At 51.1% G+C, this 20,001-nt stretch overlaps 1 protein-coding gene across 7 annotated transcripts in view; it reads left to right on the top strand.

Annotated features, from left to right (window-relative positions):
• The window catches only part of AGRN (agrin), a 224,232-nt gene that overhangs the window by 125,537 nt on the left and 78,694 nt on the right, over nucleotides 1-20,001 (top strand). The window lies entirely within an intron of this gene.

Below are 20,001 nucleotides of genomic sequence, written 5' to 3'. Positions count from 1 at the left end.
GTTTGCTTTGCACGGCCTCTCTGTGCAGGCGGTGGGTGTATATTTTGAAGGCTTTGGGGGAAGCTGGGGGTAATTTTCCCAAGATGCTGGAGAAAGCCTGTAATGGTTTCAGGCCCCGACCAGGGGCTATGCGTGGTGCTCAAGTAGTGGCTAATGAGCACAAGGCCAGAACCAACCTTCTGCCAGTCTGTTAATAGCCTACTAGCCTAGCGGATGGTTAAAACACCACCGTGTTGGATTCTCGCTTGGTTTGTGACCTCCCCAGAACTGCTCTGGGTTGCGTCGTCTATTTCGCTGTGCAGCAGCCCTGTAATTAACACGCAGCCAGGCCCTTGCTATGGCCCTTACAGCTCTCACAGCAGAGCTAGTTGTCCTTCCTTTCCTTCTGGGAAAGTTGAAGAGCCGCCTGGCTGAGGGGGTGTGAGGAGCAGTCGGGGGAATCGGAGCGTGGCAGGAATTTTGTCACACCTCACATCACATCACCAAAAAATGGCCCTTTCTCTTGGTGCAAGGTTAAATTTGTATACTGGGTCCTTCAGCAACTTTCTCCCCACCCCGGCCAGCTGCTCCCTTTAATTACATCCAGCCTTGCAGCTCCCTAAAAGACTTTATTAAAACATAGACGAGAGTATTGACCTACCGATCTGTTTTCATTGCACTTCTGTGCCACAGCTCAGGGGCTTGATCTTGAGCGGAAGTGGGTGCTCGCAACTCCTTCCAAAGTCAATCAGACGCTTGCGTTGTGACACTTGCTTGGTGACCCAAGACCCTTTGTGTTCCCATGGCGGGGCCTGGCTGCTTCCTGCACCGACGTTACAGTGGTAAATGTACAGCTTTCTGCTGATTTCTAATCATGAATAATTCCCATGGCAATAGGCTGAAGTCCTAGGAGACCGAATCAGAGCTCTGCTTGTAGAAAAGGGGGGTGGAGGGAGAGAGAAGAGCTCTTGTTCTAAGCACAAATACCTGAAAGGTGAAAGGGAATACAGAAAACCTAACAAGCACCAGTGTGGTTCGGGAGGAAGAATGTTTGATTTCCCCCAGTAGGCCTCGGCCTCTCTTCCTCAATAACACCCGAGAAGGAGATGACAAAATGAACCCCACTGGAAGGTCGCTGATGAAGTCAGCGATCCCATGGCAGTGGTCTGTTAGGATAGTACCGACTATCAGATGCCATCCTGGGCCTGTACCTGATCCTGTCAGTCAGTGGCTAGAGGATGAGGAAGAATGGCTTAGTGGTTAGTGTGTTAGCCTGGGAGTCAAGAGACTTGGTTTCAATTCCTAGCTCTGCCACAAATGCCCTGCACGACCTTGGGCATGCTACTTAGCCTCTTTGTGCCTCAATTCCCTGTGTGGAAGATGAGGAGATTAGTACTTTCCTACTGCACCAGGGTGTTGTGAGGATAAATGCGTTAAAGACCGGGGACTCGGATACTGTTGCAAGCACCTAAGAAAGATAGACAACTCCCGTGGAAGCAGAATGGGACCTTTCAGAAGGACGTGAAACCAGTCCACTGCCAGGCTATAGAAATGGTACAGGGTGACTGTGGAAGGATCCTGTCCAGGACTGGCAAAGCTACTTGTTACTCGGATAACTTTCCATTATCTCTGCTTGTGGCTTTCCTGGTGTGGACTCACTGCGGGTGGAGATGGCTCTCCTAGGCGCCTAGAACGTGGCTGGTCCCCTGCCAGAGGCAGGCAGGGCACTCTGTCAACTGCAGCCACTCAGGGCCATTCCTTGCTGCTTCGTGGAATGGGAACGTGCCCGTTACTTGCTCTGGGATGTTGGCTCTGCTGTGCACCCCAGGAGCTCTGCTGCGGCAGATCACGCTTCAGCTCAGGCAGATCGCACTGGTTCAGGGTTGCTCTGGAGAGAGAATAGATGCTAAACATAGCTCATCTTACTGCTCAGCTTTTGGAAAGTAGCGGTGGTTATTAGACACCACTTTTGATCTCTTGAGAGTATTTTTTTCCCCTCTCCATTTGCAGTGAAGTTTTAACTTTCTCTTGAGGATCAATTTATGCACTTTCATGTTGCAAGGTTTAACTATCCAGGGAAAAGGGGAAGATGGGAGAATTGTCAAGCTTGTATTGCCTTGTCTTGTCTGATCCTGGATCCTCGCTCGGGCAATATCAACGCAGCCATCCACCCCACCTTCGAAACCCTCCCCTCATCCCAGCTCCACCATCTGGCTGATTGTCCTGTTGGCCTCATAGTCATGGGGAATTGTGTCCAGAAAGCTACCATCAAAGAAATTGGGTGCTCTCTTCCCCCATGCGTGCTCTTAGCCTCTGCTGAGCAGGGAGCATGCTGGAATCCTCCTCTCAAGTCCTTATATGGCCGACTGTTGTGTTACTACAAACCATCCGCTCAGACCTGGAACGAACTTTGCTTGGTTTTTTTATGTGAGGTTTTCCTGCTGGCTTAACTTTGTGCCTGGCACTGGCTTCTATCTTGTGGAGGCTGAGAAGACTCAATGGGTTCTGAATAAGCTTCCTTGCAGCTTTGTACTTGACTCTAGTGACCCTGTGGGACAGTGTACTTCATCCTGTAGCTGCGTGATTCAGTGTAGGACCCTTGGCTACTTCCGCTATAGCTCTTGTAAATTACAGGTGTATGATTTGAGCCTGGGCCTTCGTTACAGATTTCAGCATCCCAGGGTCTTTGAGGGAGCAACAAGTCAAGCAACTGGTCTTCCTGCGCAAGCACAACCGTATTGGCCTCTCTGCTGGAAACAGCTGTGCAGATGCTAATGGCATTCATCACCCCTTTACAGCGCTGCAGGTGCAGATGGCACGTCCCTGCTGTATCGAATTGGGACAGGCCCCAATACAAATGAGGCATGAGTGGGGGAGGAGTGGAGAGGTTTGAAGCTGAGGGAAGAGGGTTGGTGCCTGGGAGAAATGATGCTTTTTTTGGCATGGAGGGGACGGGACGATGGGGAGGCGTGTGGGAAAACTTACATGTACTGAGAGCAGGGCCCTATTGTGCTAGGCATTGTACAGACACATAGAGAGATACAGTCCCTGCCCCAAAGAGCTCGCGGTCCAACAGATGAGCCGGACACAATGTGGGAGGGAAAGCAGAGATGTGGAGAGGGGAAGTGACTTGCCGAAGTCACCCACCAGGTCACTCATGGAGGCAGGAATTGAACCTAGTTCTCCCGATTCCAATTCCCCATCCAGCAGGCTGCCCTGCCTCCAGCTGGCCCTTGGCCTCCCCAGTAGAGGGCACTGCTGCACGTCCTGTGAGCAGCCGCTGCCAAATCGAGACCGTTTGGCTGTCACCATTGGATTGAGAACCCAGCCTGCAGGGTGCCGGAGTCTGGACTTGGCACTTCAGTCACTGATTCCAGTCCCTTCGTCCCAGGCTTGTCTCTCTGGCTCCTCTGAAGCCACTTGTTCCCTCAGGCCATTCTCCCCCGCCGTTCACCAGCGGTGACAGCGGTGTTCCCACGGACACCCCACAACCGCCTCTCTGGCATCCTCACCCCACGATCTCCGTGACACCATGAGCGATTCGCCGTTTTTGTGACAGGTCAAATGCTGGCCAGGAAGAGGAGGTTCCGTGGTGCACAGCTTCACCCTTGTCGAACTGGGCATATTTGCCCCATGCAAATGTAGGTTTCCTGAGTGCCCCTTGCCAGACCGAAGATTTCCCTTCGCTGTGGGGCAGGCAGCTGCAGTGAACTAGGGCATTAATACACCCCCACTGAGGATCTGGCATTGGACCTGCAGTGGGTCACGGTTGAGAGCCCCAGTGGCCAGGTTCCCTTTATTCAAAATTGCCACCTTATCCAATGAAATTGGTAGCCTCCCTGGACAGGAGCAAAAGAAGGCTGTAGGCCGGAGGTTGCGGTGTATTGGCAGAGCTTTGTGGGGAGCCCAGTACCAGCAGAGCCAGAGTGCTGGAGCTCTTCAGTGAGGCAGGGCTACTCGCTTCTGGCTCTGCAGATCACCTCGTCTCCTGTGTCTGTCCTAAAGTCTCTGGGTGGGACAGGAGCTGTCATTGTTTCTTAAACAGGGCCAAGCCCCAAAGTGGTACTAATCACAAAAGGCTGGGCAAGGCTTCTGCCTATTCCATGCCTGTTGGGCTCTCCCCTTTCACCCTGAGTGAGCCTCTTCTGTCTATAATGTTCACGGCGAAGCCCACAGTACATTATGTGTCGCAAGCAGAACTTTCATGATGGATCCAGCTCACAGCAGCCATTGCTGTCGGTCGGGCCGATGCATATTTAAGTGCGATCGTGGGGAATTAAAGCCGGCAACTCAGCTCTGGTCAGTGTAGCCTTAAGGTGCCATTGCCATGTTTAATATTTAATATGAGCAGCAGACAAAGAAACCCGAGCCGCCACAAATGCCACCGTGAAAGGATCTGGCCCAAATCCAAAGGCTACCCCTACTGTACCCTGGGGGAGCCGATAGCGGGGCTGGCCAAAGGCTGAGCGCTGATGACATGCAGTCTGGGCAAGGCTAGTGAGAGGCAGGGGGTGGGTTTGTCAGACCATGGAATTGAAGACTAGTGTTGAGTCTGGAACATTCACTAGTAATATGTAGCTCTCATGTGGCGCTTTCCATCTGTCGATCCCGATCCCTTTACAAAGGAGGTCCGTGTCAGTCTTCTTGCCTTCCGTCCAGAATCCTCTCTCTGGCTCATTTTGCAAAGTGTGGATTCAATAGCAGAGAACAGGTTAAAATGACTCATTTCTTTCTCGCCCTCCTCTCTCCAGCTCGCTATATACGCTACCTTCCTTTTCATTTGACTGTATCCTTCGCGTGTCGAGCCGTTTCTTCTGGTTTCACTGCTGAACGTTCCTTCGGGGCAGATTCTGCTCGTGACTATTTTTATTTCTAGTGAGGGCGGTGGGCTGGAGCTTGTTATAGAGAGAGGCCTTGATGCCAAACCCAGGGTGGAAGGCACCTCTGACCTGCATCCATCCCCAAACAGGCTGATTAATTCTGTGGATGATTAGAAGTCAGCCAGCCTGCTCAGAGCTGTTCTCACCATGGGACCTGTGACAAATTAATGAGAGAGACTCCAGGTCGGTGTTTGATTTGCAAGAGTGACTTTGATGTTTCGAATAACGAGAACATGAAGCTTAAGCCCCGCCCACCCCAAGCATTGCCCCGCCCCATGGCTCCGGCACACAATACAGCTTGTCACCATTCTGCTGCCTGCCCGTAGATGGCTTCAGCTTTACTTCTGCCACCTGGATAAACTGTTTCCTCCCAATGCCTGCTTGATTAGCGAAATGTGTGTAACCCACCTTTCCTTCCGCTCCTCCTTTTGCTGGTTAGTGTGGACACAGGGGGCAGGACAATGCCAGTTGCAGCAGGGAGGGACTGGACTGGTTTGAAACGTGGGAAAAACTGGAGCACTGAATGGGCCAGGCGTGTGTGTGTGTGTGTGTGCACGTACTTGTTTACCACTGTATAAAGAGTGGTGAATTACCAGGCTGCCTGGAAGGGAGGAAGTGCATCCCCTGGGCTGCCCTTGTGATAAGGTTCTTGGAGGGGTTAGGTTAGTGGATTAAGTATAAGGGTTTGAAATCCCCAGGCCTTCTGGTAGTAGGAGTTAATGTCCTAGCAGCTGGGTCTGGGCCCTGCATCCTTCCCATGCAGACAGGCACCTTGCCCATTATTTGGTGGGTCTTTCAGACATGACCTTAAAGCGGGGGGTCCTTCCTGCTCCATCTGTTTACTAGGGCTTCGGTGGGGCTCTTTGTAACAGCCAGAGTTTGCAGTGGCATCACTAGCCAGCATTTTCCCTTCTCCCCCCGTTCTCCTACCCTCTGGCTCCATTTCAGTGGGGTTGTATGCGAAAGCTAGTGAAGCACGAAGGGCAAAGAGGGACTATGGAGATAGATGGAGTAAAAGGAGCCCACTCCAGCATGGGCCAGGCTTGGACCATGTTAGCTCACGTTGTCTTCGTGCCTCCCAGTGCCATGGAGGGGTGTGGCACGTGCCAATGTGATAACCTGGCTCCTTGGGTCACTGCCTCTATTGCGGGCATTTGTGTATTCATGTCCCACTGTTAATTACGCTGTCACCCCCTCTTTCATCTGCTCCCATCATCTCCCCATCTCAGCCTAACGAAGACTCAATCACTTCCTGCCCTGTGCCTAGGATCACCGGAGCCGGCGCCAGCTCTTCTGGCTAGGGAGCATGGAGATGAGTTGAGTTGGGCAGATTCCTGCAGCAAAGGATTGGGAGGTGGCAGGCACAGTGCAGACTTGCTCTGGGTCACTCTGCCAGTGCAGATCAAGCTCTAAGCAACTCCAGAGGAATGGGTATACATGTGTCACATGCATAGACTGTCATGTGAATATTACATGCAGCATGGGATGCAACATATGTATATAATACTACCTACCTCATATATAGTGCTTTTCAGCAGCAGATCTCAAAGCACTTTACAAAAGGCGTCCAGTATTGTTATGCCTATTTTACAGATGGGGAAACTGAGGCACAGAGAAAGCAGGGACTTGGCCTTCTGGGTGACCTTGGGCAGTAGCAGAACCAGGAATAGAACCCATGTCTCTACTCACCAGGCTGTTCATATTAATTCACACAAATCACTGTATGACAAGTCCAGCATATAATACATGTAAATGACTTAGATTTCAGGTCCATGTGGACAGACGTTCATCCTTTCACAGGTCCGACTATTACTCCAGTACCGGGGCCCTTAAGCAGAGAGGGCCAGTGCCAAAGGGCATAGCATTGGGGATGTCCACCACGAGCCCTCCATGCTCGCTGCACTGGTGACCCAAGATGAAATCTGAGCCCTGCTCTCTGGAGCTGATGGCCCTTGTGGTTCCAGCCATGTGCCCTCAGGAGAGCAGGAATCTGTATGTTATGTACAGATGCCCCCCGACTTACACAATCGTTCCGGAAAGCCTCGAATTTTGCGGAAGCGTATACCAATCGGAAACATATACCAGTACATTATGCAAAAATTTCCGCAACTCGAAAATCCTATTTCTGGCTTATGGAACTTTTTCCATAAGTGCGAATTTGCGTATGTGTAACCCAGGGAATGTCTGTACACATCTAGGTGCCTGGCTTTCCTAGCCTGTGCTTTTGGAGGTTTCCACCGTGTTTAGATAGGGTGGCTTCCAGCTGTTCTCCTGATGGCGTAAAAGTGGCAGATTCCTTCTCCCTCACCAAACAAGGCACTGCTGATGTAATTAATATTGATGGCAGGGAGGGTGGGCCCAAGTGGAGGAGCAAATGTGCACAGATGAGTCTCAGCTGGAGCTCCGGCCTAACTGGTCTCCATGGCAACATACACCTCAGTCTCATGTAGAATTCATGCTGGCCTTTCCCGTCCTGACACACACACACACACAGACGCATGTGCACACACGGCACGGCTCCTTCCCCATCGCCTGCCCTCCCGGTCCGGGGACTTTGTTTTCCCTCTTTTGCTTTCTTCTCAAAGGAGAGACAAGAACAGATTCCCTCCTCCCAGCCCGCATTTAGCACCGATCATTGCTTTACATATTCGATGGTGACACCCCAGGTCCCTTCTCAATGAAGATGGCTCAGGGTCTGCTCCAGAACCAAGTGCAATGGGGCATGGAGAAGGAAGGAGGTTTTATCCCTCACATGTGCCTGGCAATGCCCTCTAAGGAGGTGGGGCCAGGGGGTATGCAGAAGAGGACCAAAAAAGCTCAGTACCTGAGCCCAATGATAACTGTCTAAGGTTCAGGAAGAAACTTCTACCATGGGTAGATTGCTGCCTAATTGTCTCTTTATAGTGCTGGTCCCTGTCAGAGACAGGATAAGGGCCTGCATAAATCACTGGTCTGGTCAACTGGGACAGTGCCAATGTTCCTTAAAATATGGATCTAAGTTTTATTGCAGGAGGGAAACCCTCAATTTCAACTCTCTGAACTCATGCTCTAAGCATGCCTGGGCAATCTACCGCAAAGCAGGGATGCTGGGCAAAGAGACACATTGATACCTCTGTTAGCTAGGTGGCCATCAATACCCATTAGAGATGGAAAAGACCTATTAGATCATCTCAGCTATTCCCCTTCTCCCCTGCATCCTGACCAATCTAGGATTGTTCCCTTATGTGTGTTCCCAAGGGCCTTGTCCTGTCTGGACTTAAATGACTTGACCAATGGGACTTCCCAGAGAATACTTTTCAGTCTAACAGTCAGCTAAAACCAAGCTTCCCTTAATATTCCGCTGCTTAATTTCATCCTATTCGTTCCTGCTAATTCTATCTCCTAGTGTCACCCCAAACACTTCCTTTCTCTCCTTGTCATATGCACCCCTTCAAACGCTTACCTTCGTGCCTACCCTTACTGCTCATTGAGTTCAGCTCTGTGTATTTGTGTGCTATGATTTTACAATTTCTTGTGGTAACAACACGGCTTTTACGAACAGTGGCCTGGTCCCTTTGAAGCCAATGGAAAGATTTTGTTTTTTTGACTTCCGAGGGGGTTGGATTGGGCTCCTCCAGCACTGCATTATTGGACAGCAGTGGAGGTGATGCAATGAAAGTTCAATGAAACATTCATAGAGGCCCAAAGATGTTCCATTCAAGGGAAGTTGGCCAGCTAAATGATTAGATCTGTTTCAAAGATGCCATTTTTGTGTGCGCCCTTCTGTAGTACATTTAAGACTAGGGACTTTGAATGAATCAGAGTAAAGAAAATTTGCTGCAACGAAGCACTGACCCCTACACCCATCCTGGATTTCCCAAATGTTGGCTTTATTTGCTTTCAGGATATTCACCTATCCCTTCCAAGGTCCCATACTGCAATGCGGCAGGGGCATGTTGCTGTAAAGGCAATGTACCATTAATGCAGGAGTTGCTGGAGCTTGACCTGAAGAGCCAGTGTTTGCTGAGCTGGCGCTGTAACAGACTTGTGGAGGGGTGCCTGTTACACACACCAGTGGATTACGCTTGTGTAAACTCTGGTCCAGGTGGACAAATGGAGAGACCATGCTGTAGTGGGGAAAATGCATCATATTAGAAAATTAATTCTGCGCTGTTACACATGGCACCTCGCATATCCAGGAACAAATCCTGTTTAAAGATACAGCTAAGGGTCACTGTGGTCATTTGAAGTACTTGTCTACAGGAGGACACTCAGAAAAATTAATGTTTTTTAATGGATTAGTTAAACTGCATTAAACCCCTGTGTGAATTCGGTTTAGCTTCATTCACTTTGGAAATGGATGAAGCTAAACCAAATTAAGGCCTCTTTAATTGTCTACACAGGGGCTTCATGCAATTTAACGAATCCATTTTAAATTCACACCTTCAGCTAATTCAGATTAATTTTCCTGTGTGTCCCTGTGTAGACAAGACCTACCACATTTCTAACCTTGGCAGTCCTTGCCTACACTAAGGGAAAAATTGTACTTAAGATCATGTGAGTCAGCGCAGGTGGGGCATTTTCTCAGTCTAGCCAAGCCTCATGATAGGCAGCGCTCACGTGCTTTCGCCAGTATGTCAAGGTGAGATGGGTGCATCGAGTGTGAATAACTGGAGGGAGGGGAAGCTTTGCTCCTCTCAGGCACAAAGACATACTGGGCAACCGTGCTTGGCATCTGCCAGCTGTTTGGTAGCATGTGACATTGGTGAAGGTCTCAGCTGAGTTCCCAGCAGTTCCCTGGAGATGTTGAATACCCTGAACTACCAGTTCTGCTACTGGTGTGTTTGCCACTGGACTGGGATGACCTCTTTCTTTCCCCGGGGCACATTCCTTCCTGTTGGAATTCTAACCTGCAGTTTATCCTGACAGCAGCAGCATGTCGGTGGGTTGTTGGGTTTTTTTTTTTTGTTTCTACCCTTTCTCTCTCTTTTTCTCTCTCCCCTCCCTCTGCCCCCCCCCCCCCCCCAAGTTCCTGTAATCAGAGACATTTTAAACCACAAATCTAGGTAAATCCCACCTTCTATCTCCCACCCATGAGTTTTAATCAAGTTTCCTACTGTGCTTTTCTGATTGTTTTCTCTGCCTGTTCGGAGAGGGGACAAGCGCCTCTGTGATCTGGAGCCGATCCAGGCTGCCAAATGCACATTCTGCCTTCAGCTGGGGAGAAGGTGGAATTGTGAGGATCCCCCTCTCTCTGGGTCTCGACATCCCCCCCCTCCTTCCTCTGTGTAGCCCCTGCCCCCGACTTTCCTTGCAAGATTAACGTCCAGGAGCTGGAGGCCAAGGTTGTTCTGGTCCCCGTGAGCTGGCGTGAAGCACGCTTGTGTCTACCCCCACACTCCCAGCAGGCTCTTCACATTAATATCACAGCAAGTGCAGTCTGGGTACAGACAGCAGGATCTGTGAGGTAGTAGTGCAAGCAAAGCAAGAGGGAGCCTGCCATGTGCGTGTGTGTGTGTAATGAGCAATCAGCGAGGAGTGCAAGGAAAAGGAGCAATTTAAGCATTAAAACCCCCAAATCCTTCTCTGGCTTAATAACAAGAAACATAAGCAATAATATAAACACTTCAGCTTAGAATCCAGCGCCTGTTGCCTCGGGCTGTCAAAGCACTTGACAACGCTAGGCTGGTATTAGTCCTTAATGCTCCTATGGAGCCTTTCAGCCAGGGGTCTCCAATGTGTGGCAATTATCACCACCCCCATTTTATAAAAGGGGAAACTGAGGCACAGAACCCCACAGCACATTAGTGGCATAGCTGGGAACAGAAGCCAGGCCTCCTGACTCCCCTTGCCTCCCTCCCCCATTTCTCCCCCTCACTCCGTTCCTATCACTACACCATATTCTCTCTCCCAGCTGTCTGCTCTGAATGCTGGACACTCTGCCTTTCAGTGCCAGCAGCCTCCAAGGATTGGATGCGGGGCCAGCCCCAGGTTTTTGGGAGAAGGGTCTGGACTCAGCCATTCGTGCCAGGGCCCAGGCAGACTTCTTGGTAAACCCTGTTGCGTATTTGAGGTGGGGGGAGTGGTTGGCAGGGAGGCTAGGGATCAGGGCGGCTGGTTCTGGCGGTGGATGGAAGGCAGAGGGAGAATCAGGGTGAGGGTGCCTGTAACTCAGGGCCAGGGGGCCCTGAGTTAGTTATTTAAGTGTGGGGCAGTGTAGTACGAGTGGGACGTTGTTGGCGTGGCCTAGGAGGGGTGCTGTGAGAGCCATGTGCCACTGCTCAGGTTACTCCTGCCGCAGAGCAGATGGAGTGGCCTGGGGAGGGCACTGCCACTCTCCCTTAGAGAGAGTCCTTCCCGCTGAGGCCGAGAGGACAGGATGCGGTGAGGGGGGTGGGGGCATCTTGCTCAGCCACCGCCCACGCTTTACCAGAAGCAGGGAGTTTAATTCTCCAGAGCGCAGTTCCAGGCAACAGCAAAGCATGCCCGCTGGTACTGCCGGGCTGGGGCCTTTTCAATGCCTCCCGCCAACCTCGTGCCACTGATCCAGTTATCTGATTGGCTGAGCCTGGATCCTCCAGCGGTTTTAGACGGTGCCCTGTGGACACCTCTCCGGCCGTGGGCGTCCCTGTGCCAACGCCAACAGTTGTTTCCATCGAAGAGTAACGCTGCGGGAGGAAAAGCTATTTGTAAGTGTTCCCCTGGTGGCTTTGGTCCCTGCAGGGTGGAGGCCGCAGCCTGCATGTTTTCAACTGTTATCTGTAGCACTCTTTGCAGGGGAGAGCCTGGGTGTCTGTAGAAGCAGTTGGAAGAGAGGAGGTGAAGCTAGCACCAGCCATCTGCATACCGCGGTTCACTTGTGCCCCTCAGAACCCAAGTAAGGAGAGGCTGGTTGCTTTAATGATGATAAAAGTGACCCACTCACTTAGCAGTGCTGTCCTAAGGCTATGTGGGAAAGTAGCCTGGGCCAAATTAAAACCAGGATAGGTTGTGCCAGGCGCAGAAGGCTGTGTGAGTGCCCTTATTTCAGTGTGAATGATTTATTTCAGCTTGACTCCAGGTGTCATCAGCCACTCCTAGACCAAAATCAGAGGGTCCACATAGCATTTTGTACTGGGTTTGCTATATCCTTTTGAAACCCAGTTTCGGTTACCACTAGCGCTCTCCTATAGATGAGACACATATTGCTCAGGAATGATGGAGCTGGCACGTCTCTCCTTCCCCCTCTTCGGTCACCTGTTTCTTTGCCCATCCAGCCATCTCCCCTCCTCTAACCGCCTTGTTCTATGTCCTTGTGGAATCCCACTCTGAGCCCTGCCTTTCCTGGGGGAGTTGGTTCTATTTCCCGGGATCCCCTTTGTTGCTGCTTTGCTCGTGTTCCCGGCGTCTTTAGGGACGAGGAGGGAATGTTTCCATACGTCACTTTTGTGGCTTGTTGGTTGTGACCAGCCGCTGTAAGTGCCGCTACTTCCTTCCCTCTTGTCCCTCACCTCGGGAGCCTTCGGCAAATGCCGCGTGCTGCGAGCCCACCCAGCTGGGCAAGGCCCGGTGGGCAGGCGGTTGTGTCGTAAATTGATAGTGTGAGGACATCGGAGTTCATTCCTCCATCTGCTTGCCCTGGTGGGAGGGATGGTGGGGGAGGGGGAGCAGGCAGCCATCACTCCAGCTGTTGCTGGTCTGGTGCGGCAGAAACAGCCTCCTGTTAAAGAATGAAAGCTGTGACCCTTCTCCCCTCCTCCCTCCACGACCCCACCCCACTGCACCAGGCAGAGAAGGGCCGAAACCTTTCCCAGCTCTGGCTGTTCCGAGGAAAGGCCGGATCACCCTGGTTCGCCCAGTCCCCCTAGCTCAGAGAATGAATCCCCGCATTAACATTCCCTCTTGCTCTCCATCTCGAAGGAGCTGGTCGCTGCACCATACCAGGGGGAGCACCAGAGCCTGGCATGGCCCAGCTAGAAGGAGGCTACAAATCCAGGTGGCTTTAGCCTTCCATTCCCCACCTCCTTCCCCTTCCCCTAAACCTTCCCCCCTTTAGCAAACACTGGCTCACCGGGGGAAGCAACGTAGAGCTCAGACCGACTCACCATGCAGGCCGTAATGACGGGAATTCTAACTGTCGCAGCAAATGTATTGGTGCAAATAAATCCCACTGACGTGTGTGCCCCCAACACCTCCATCATGTGCTTGGTTTTTTTCCCCTCTGCTCCAGCAGAGCCGAGAGACCGAGAGCAGTTTGACCGGGCGTCAGCACAGTTACTATAAGCTTGAGTCCTCCCTTCTGGCTTTGTCAGCTTGCTGAAGTGTTGTCTTGCTAGTCCTACTCTACTTGCGTCTCCTCCTCACCTTCAACCACCTGGGGGGCTTGGGGAAAGGTCAGCTCTCCGCTCCGGTTTTCTACCACTCACAAAGAGCTGTCGAATGCACCACTGACCCCTTATTCTTCGCAGTTCTAAGCACACGATGATTTAACTAGAACCATGATATTCTTCAGCCGCAATGCTCCCCATGCAAACACACACTGCTGTTTGCACCAGCCAGCAGACTCGCTCCATGACTCAGAACATCCCTGGGAGGACACTTAGTGCTGGGGAAATGTTATCCTCCTTTTACAGATGGGGAAACTGAGGCACCCATCGGTTGTGACTCACTCAGGATTATGCAGGGGAACAGAGACCCATAGTTCATCATGGGTGCAATTCCAGCTTTGGGGGCGATGGTGGGAGCTCAGGCGTTTTGGCCATCATGTCGTCTAACCATGATGGGCAGGTGAAAGTGCAGCCTCCTAGATGTTAAGGCCCAAAGAGACCATTGCAGTCATCCAGTCTCGCCTCCGGCATAGCAGGCCAGAGATTTCATCCCGTGAACCCTTGAATCTAGCCCACCTTGTGGTCAAACTAGAGCATCTCTCTTAGAAAGACATCCAATCTTGATCTAAAGCCTCTGGAGCAGTGGTTCTCAAACTCTTGTACTGGTGACCCCTTTCACATAGCAAACCTCTGACTACGACCTCCCCCTTTATAAATTAAAAACACTTTTTTGTATATTTAACACCATTATAAATGCTGGAGGCAAAGCGGGGTTTGGGGTGGAGGCTGACAGCTTGCGACCCCCCCATGTAATAACCTCGTGACCACCTGAGAACCCCTGCTCTGAGGGGATTACCACACTTCTAGAAATACAGTTCCACTGGTTGATTACCCTCACTGTTTTGTTTTTTTTTAAAAAGCCCCTTATTTCCAGGTTGAGCTTGGCTAGGTTCAACCTCCTGCCCCTGCTTTTTGTGGTGGGTGGTCTCTCCCACCTCCACTGGTGCTGGGGGAGTATGGAGGAGTAGATTTGCTAACGTAGATGCAGCCTGAGAGTCACGGTTAGAACACAGGTCTCCAGAAGCCCAGTCCCCTCTTGTGTGTGGTGTTTCTATAACTAACTCATGTATATGGTTAGGCAGCTAGTGTGTAATTCGTTGGTTCTAAGGCCAGAAGGGATCATTGTGATCTAGTCTGACCTCCTGTCTAACACAGGCCAGAGGACGTCCCTGAACTCATTCCTGTTTGAACTACAGCATCTCTTTTAGATTATCATGCTAAGACTGTCTCATCGCTACATTGTGCTTTCTCGTCTCTGCATCGTGTCCACCTGTTGTCTATAGTCAGATACTTCGATTATGAGGGAAGGGACCATCTCTTTGTTATATGTTTGCACAGTGCCTGGCCCAGTTGAGCCTTGACCTGTAAGTGATGCATATAATCACAACATATGGAAAGATGAGCCTGCAGCCCCTTCAATGTTTGGTATTTTTAACTGCGAATTCATGTCATTCCAAACACTGATGGGTATAAATGCTAAGAGGTCCTTGCCATCATGAGCAATATTCCTGCTGTTTGATATTTACTCAGACATAATCTGCTGTACCTTTTTATTATGATAGGAATCCCACGAACATTTCTTACCACACTTGTTAGTACTTTATGCCCCGATTCAGCAAAGCACCTGTGTACATGCTGAAGTCTTACTGTAGAAAATGGAACTGAAACACATGCTTAATGTTACAAACGTGCTTAAGTGTTTTCCTGAATAGGGAACTTTACGCCCCTTCCTATTTTTTTTAAATCTTTTCACTTTCCAAGTTTTATTCTTTTCCCTGCTGTGGTAACTTTTGCCAGGATACCTAAAATTAAAGTACAACTGACAAGAGCTCCCTTTTGGAAAGGAAAACTCCTGCTGACTTCAGTGGGAATTTCACGCTATGCAGTGCATGTATGGCTGTGCGTCTTTTCCTGTTATGATAAACCTGGTTTGTATTTCTCAGTTCTGATGGGAGAAGAGCGGTGTTTATTTTATTCTCTCTGGGCTTTGTGTGGGCATAATCTAGCCACATCACGACATCGGACGGGCGCTTTGTAAAATCAAATTTAAAATTATCTGCTGGAGAAAAACATGTTTCATTACCAATAATACCTGAGATTGTTAAAAGTGAAAGAAACGTAAACAGCTGATTTGCTTGTTACAGTTCAGCATGGGGGGGGGGGGTGTTAGTTTTTTATTTATATGTTAGTCTCTCGGTGGAGATCCAGCGAAGTCCATTTCACTCTTACACAGAGAGAGGAAATTCCACATCAGGGTTAGGAGTCCTCATCTTGGACAGGCCGCTCCCACCCCATGAAAAACACCACCCACTGAGGGGCCTCAGTGGTACAGCCTTAATGCTGTATTGTCTGCGGCTTCTAAAACAACCACATTCATTGGATTATTGATTGATTGATTTTTTTTTTCTGTTAAAGTGGAAATGTCCATTGGACTCAGGTGTTATGAAAGCTTGTTTTTTACAGAATTTAAGCATTTGGCTAAAATTAAGCTGACGCTGTCCCTTTGAGTATCCTCCTTATACTTTGTTGCCCTTCTGTTATTTTATCAGAGTTGTTTTGTATCATTTTAAAATTGAGAAATGTTTATCTATACAAATGCTAAGGATCTGCCCCTGTTTTAAAGAGGATGTCACCAGATCAAATTGAAAATAATTTAAAAAAAAAAAAAAAAAAAGCTTTTAGGAAACATTAAGAACAATATAAATGTTTGTTTCCAGTATTTTAAATTCCAACCCAACATTTTCTTAAGCAAAAATAAACGTTTTCCTTGTAATGTTTGCAACCTGGTGCTTGAAAGTGAAATTGACAGTAGTGCTGCTAGAGGCAAAAGTGAAACTGACTAGTCTACCTTCTGCCTGAAGGCTGAGACCAATACGGAAAGGAAATGCACCCTGAAATAGTGACCAGTAAATGAGGGGTGTGATTCTGTTCCTGACAGCAGTACTAAAAATTCCCCAAGCGTCTACTAGAGCAGCACCACCTTTGTGAAGAGCACTGAGAGATACAGATGAAAAGGGGTGTGTAAAGTCCCAAATATTCTTTGCTCGTTCCCTGGGGAGCTCTCATCTGAGCCCATCCCTCCCCAGGTGGTTAGGATCAGCAGGTTAAATGGAAATCATTCCTGGTCCTTAGGTCAAGAACCAGTCTGTTTCTGAGCATCACTTGTGTTTGACTAATTGAGCTGGAGTCTGAAATAATTGTCGTTGTAATACAGCATTACCTCTCCCGCTCTCTGCTGCACAGCAGTTCCTGGTGGTGCACGTAGGCCAGCAAGAATGTATCTGAGTGTTTGTGCCCCAGTGAGGGGCTGAAGGAGACCTGCCCCCCAGTGCACATCCTCCCCTCCTCCTAACCCCCTTCTGAGCATGCATCTGTCAATGGCGCAGCTGTGCGGAGCCATGACTGTAATGGAAAATCAGACGGAGCATCAGTTATTGATTGGAGTTAGTCCTAAATTGGAACGATGGGGGCAGGGTGGATTAAATGTATAGGTCCCAACCTCCGATCAGCCATCCCTTCTCCCGCCACAATCTTCCTTTGTTCCTGGAATTAACCGCTGTGGGCGCGGGCAAAGGGGCACCGCTGTCATCTCCCAGCTCACTGCTTCCTGAACCTTGCTCCTGGGATGGGGGCTGGGCATGATTGAGGTTGGTGATTTCTATCTGTGCTTCGAGAGTCACCCCGGGAGCCTTGATGCAGAGGTCTCTCTCTGGTGTCGAATCAGCAGGGGAGGGCGTGTTCGAGGCTGATACAAAGGGGCAATTTCCCAGTGTCTGACTCTCCGCCCTGCGTGGGGAGGGGGGCTGGCGAGGCGAGGGAAGGGTGGAGTAAACAAGCCCAGCTCAGTTGTGTGCTGCTGCTGGCCCAGTGCCGTTGCCCTCCTGCATCTTTCAGCGCCCCCGCTCTCCCCATTCCAGCTGTGTCCTCGCATGCTCCTGGCCGCACAAGGGGAGCGGACGCGGTCAGGCCCTGCTATCTCGCTCTAAATTATTCACCAGGCCTCATCCCAGACATAACGGAGAGGGAGACGGGGGCAGTGGGAGCCCGGTGCTGCCTCGGTCGCAGCACGACATGGCTAGAGAAGCAGAGAGTGGGATGCAGAACACAGAGGCCTGGACAACCCCCCCCCCCCATCCCCACCCTTGTGATGCAGCTCATCTCCAGTGGGTTGGGGTGATCCGAGGAGAAGGCCTCAGTCTGCAAGTGCAATGAGCTCCTAAAGCCTATAGGATCCTGCTGCCCTGCCCCTGCCTCTCCAAGTGCCTGCAGGGGCTTCGGCTGTCGCTGCTGGGCTCTTCTTGGAGGGGACTTGGGTGCCTGCCTGCTCTCGTCCCCAGACTGCCATCTGTAATGGGATCTTCCGTAAGGGGAGGTGGAGGGAAGGGATGAAGTGCCCCGTCCATCCCCTTCTAGTGGCGGACTGTTCCCAAGGGCTTTGGCCAGCCTGGGTGAGGTAGAGAGGTTTCCGTTCCATCCCTTGTGGGGAGGGGGGAATCTCCCTAGGCCCTTTTCCCCCTCCCCTCAGGAAATCTTCCCTCATATTCAGCCTACACTTTATGCTCTTAATTTCACCCCATTGCACCTCCTTCCCCCTTGGATTAGCTCCTCCCCCTCCTTGGTGTGCTATGTCCTCTGACTACTTCAAGAGAAAGGATGGCTCAGTGGTTAGGGAGCCAGCCTGGGAATCAAGAGACCCAGGTTCAATTCCCTCCTCTGACATAGACTTGCTGTGTGACCTTGGGCATGTCACTTAGCCTCTCTGTGCTTCAGTTCCCCATCAGTAAAATGGGGCTAGCCACAGTGCCTTGCCTCCTCGTGTACCTTACACTATGAGGTGCTCAGACAGCATGGTAACAAGGGGCCATAGAAGCAATTGTTTTTCTCCTCATTAGCTGGGTTTGTCTGGTCTGAACAAGGCTTGGGCAGTGTGGAATCAGAGGGCTGGAACTGTTGCTCACTCTCTGATCTTTGCTGAGGGCAGCACTTCTGCATTGGTGCTTTAGTGAAGACACTACTGTGCGGGTGGGAAAGCTTCACCCGTCGGGATAGTGCAGCTACCTCAGTGGGAGGCGGTGCCTATGGCGACTCCCCTCCACAGAGCCTGTCTGCCCCAGGGGTTAGGTCAGCATAACCATCCCGTCACTCAGGGGGTGGATTTTTCATACCCCTGAGTGACAACATAATTATATTTGTAGTGCAGACCTGGCCTGAGTCACTTAACCTCTCTGTGCCTCCGTTTAAAAGCATGTCTAGGGTATGGTTCCACTACTCAGCCCCCAGTGGGGAGGGCTTGGGCAGGGCCTCTGGTTTCTCTGCAGTGCCCCCTCTGGTTGATCTTGGCATGGTTTCTGTGGACTCCGAGTGGGAGCCCCGGCCCATCCTCTCCTCTATCCAGTAAGGAAGTTGTCATGAAGGGGTGTCCAAAGCATGTGTGGTTCTGAGGTTTCTTTAAGAGGGGGAGAAAGGAAAGATAAACGTAGGTACCAGCATCTGACCCCCTTTCCCCTCTCCTGCCCTGAGCCCCAGTGCTCCCTGACTGACCTGGCCAGGGGGAGTCAGAGGTGCACTCACCCCCTGCGCTTACCACGGACCAGGATCAGTTTCTGGCCCAGGGTGCAGGGCCGCCCAGAGGATTCAGGGAGCCTGGGGGTCGACCGCCGCCAAATTGCCGCCAAAGACCCGGCACTTCGGCGGCGGGTCCCGGGGCGGAAGGACCCCCTGCTGCAGGTCTTTGGAGCACTTTGGCGGTGGGTCCCGGAGCGGAAGGATCCCCCGCTGCCGAATTGCTGCCGAAGACCCGGAGCGGAAGAAGCTCCGGGGGCCTGGGCCCCGCGACAGTTTTCCGGGGCCCCCAGAGCGAGTGAAGGACCCCGCTCCAGGGGCCCCGAAAAACTCTTGTGGGGGCCCCTGCGGGGCCTGGGGCAAATTGCCCCACTTGCCGCCGCCGCCCCCCCCCGGGGCGGCCCTGCCAGGGTGTAGCTGGAATTTGCAGCTCACCGCAGGGCCTCTCTCCTCAGCCTCCTGTCCTTCTCTCAGTACCATTGCTGCTGGATTTTTCTCCCAGGCTTTGTAGTTCGTGTCACTGCAACACACCAGAGCTTTGGAGAGCTGCAGATCTAATGGGGCCAGGCAGGAGTCGTGGGAAAGATGTAGATGAATTGGAGGGAGTCCAGAGGAGAGCTACAGAAATGAGCAAAGGTTGATAAAACCTGACCGATGAGGAAAGGTTAAAAAAAGGGCATGTTTAGTCTTGAGAAAAGAGGACTGGATGGGGGGACCTGAGAACAGTCTCTGAATATTTAAGGGCTGTTATAAAGAGGAGGGTGATCAATTGTTCTCCATGTCCACTGAAGATAGGACAAGAAGTAATGGGCTTAATCAGAAGCAAGGGAGATTTAGGTTAGATGTTAGGAAACACGTTAACTCTAAGGGTGGTAAAGCGCTGGACTAGGCTCCCAAAGGAGGTTGTGAATTCCCCGCCACTGGTGGTTTTTAAGAACAGGCTGAACAATCCCCTGTCAGGGATGGTCTAGGTTTATTTGGTCCTGCCTCGGTGCAGCGGGATGGACTTGACCTCTTGAGGTCCCTTTCTGCCACTCATTTCTGTGCTTCTATGTAGACCCTTCTCAGCAAAACCTACCGAGGTCTCCGACACCAGACGAGTTAAAGGGTGGATGGTGCCGTGGTGCATCGATCCACCCAAGCGACTCATTTCCCTGTGGGGAGGGATAACTCAGTGGTTTGAGCATTGGCCTGCTAAACCCAGGATTGTGAGTTCAATCCTTGAGGGGGCCATT

The sequence above is a fragment of the Trachemys scripta genome, chromosome 19 (assembly GCF_013100865.1).
Source record: "Trachemys scripta elegans isolate TJP31775 chromosome 19, CAS_Tse_1.0, whole genome shotgun sequence".
NCBI lineage: Eukaryota > Metazoa > Chordata > Testudines > Emydidae > Trachemys > Trachemys scripta.
Note: the sequence above shows the minus strand (reverse complement) of the source record. Positions and strands in the feature narration are given on the sequence as shown.